Source organism: Triturus cristatus, chromosome 6, assembly GCF_964204655.1.
Source record: "Triturus cristatus chromosome 6, aTriCri1.1, whole genome shotgun sequence".
NCBI lineage: Eukaryota > Metazoa > Chordata > Amphibia > Caudata > Salamandridae > Triturus > Triturus cristatus.
The window spans coordinates 1166945648-1166947301 of NC_140589.1; the positions used below are offsets into that span (position 1 = coordinate 1166945648).

General features: G+C 47.8%; 1 pseudogene; it reads right to left on the reverse strand.

Moving 5' to 3' along the window:
* Window positions 1-1168: 1168 nt before the first annotated feature.
* Window positions 1169-1387, reverse strand: LOC146821135 (metallothionein pseudogene; annotated as a pseudogene).
* Window positions 1388-1654: the final 267 nt, after the last annotated feature.

Genomic DNA, 1654 nt, shown 5'->3' on the forward strand with positions numbered 1-1654 from the left:
GGAATGCAACACCGTAAACAGTAGTTCGTGAACTGTCAAGAACGAGGCTAGAAGCGACTCGCAAACAAACGCCTCCAAAGTCCGCTAAGGCAGGACCATAGGCGCAAAGGTAGAAGAAGGGGGGGAAAAAAATACATTTAAAACAAAATGAATCAAACGAAACAACAGCAAACTACTTCCCCCCAAACTCGATACCCGAGGGCGAAACGGGGCTGCTCAAGCAGTACCCCAGCCCCACTCACCTGACCAACAGGCAACAAAGCACTCGGAGAAGTGCAGAAAAAAAGAACAGGTCGTGTTGATTGATATGTATCCCTTTATGGGATTGGATGAAGACACTGGGGGCCATATTGGAGGAGGGAGGGGAGACTAGAGCGCTGCCTTTTTAGTTTTACTTGGAGTTCTGTGTGGAGCCGGAGGCTCATTTGTGAATACTGTGGCGAGGAAGACTGGACGAGGAGGTAATGCAGGAGTGCCATTTAACGGCCCGTGGCTTCCCGCAGGTCAGGAGCCCTGTAATTTGTTTGCACAGTGCACTTTGGTGAGAGTCCCTGCATCGGATCTGTGAGGAGGGGCCACAAGACTCGACCGGCACAGGAACGCCATTCAATGGCCCAAGGCTTCTCGCAGCGCGAGACGTGCGCGGAGTGTGCCCAGTCTCGGCCCGGGCCAAGACAGGTCTGTCTTAGCCCATCAGAGACCGAAAGAGGCTGGGCTCTCCCTCTTGGCCCGTGAGTAGACCAAATGGGGAGAGTGTGCCTATCTGAGTCCCGAGTGGAGGTGGCACATATAAATCACTTAAAGTGGAGGTAAGTGAGGACTTGGACTTCTTCAAACACGGGGCGTATCCCTTTAATATCAGCGAATAGCTCATAAAAACTGACATATATCATATTTTCTGCACGTAATTAGAGATCCACATACATACAAATTTTACCTGGGATGTGGAAGTGTTAGAAAGTTATATCCCCTATTGTGCTCACCCTGATTGTTTATGTATATGTATTAATAATTGGTACTTTCGTGCACTTACATTCGCAGTTGCACTTGACAGTATAATACGGTTACTTTATTAGCAGTACATTTATATACAAAGTTATAATATCGAAATTTAAGATTGCTCATTTGCACAGTAAAGAAAATAAATCAAAAAGTGCAATTCACTCCGCCTGCACTGGATAAGCCAATCTGCAAATTAGGTGCAACAGCTACATTTCTCCGTCGACCCTCCTTTGCACACACACCCCTGGCCACATTTATTGCATCCGGCAGGGCAACAGGAACAGCAGCTTTTTCTGCAGGATGTACATTTACCATTCTCACACTTGCACGGCCCAGCACATGAACAAGAGCCACCCGTGGCACAGCTGCAGTCTTTAGGGTCCATCTTTTGCAGCAGGCGTCTGCCACGGATTATCAGCTCAGTACTCGAAGGACACCGTGAGGTAAAAGTGATGCGAATAATATGGGGAAGAGAAAGGCCATAACTGTTCAGCTCCCACACACAAAAAGTACTGGGAGAACACATCTAATGCTTATGAGCTATCTCACAGGGGCTATGGGGGCCATAGAAAAGTACATATCTACAGTGGAAGAGACATTGATCACAGGAACACTGGGTGCAACTGGTGGGCTAAATGAGGAAACAGCCACA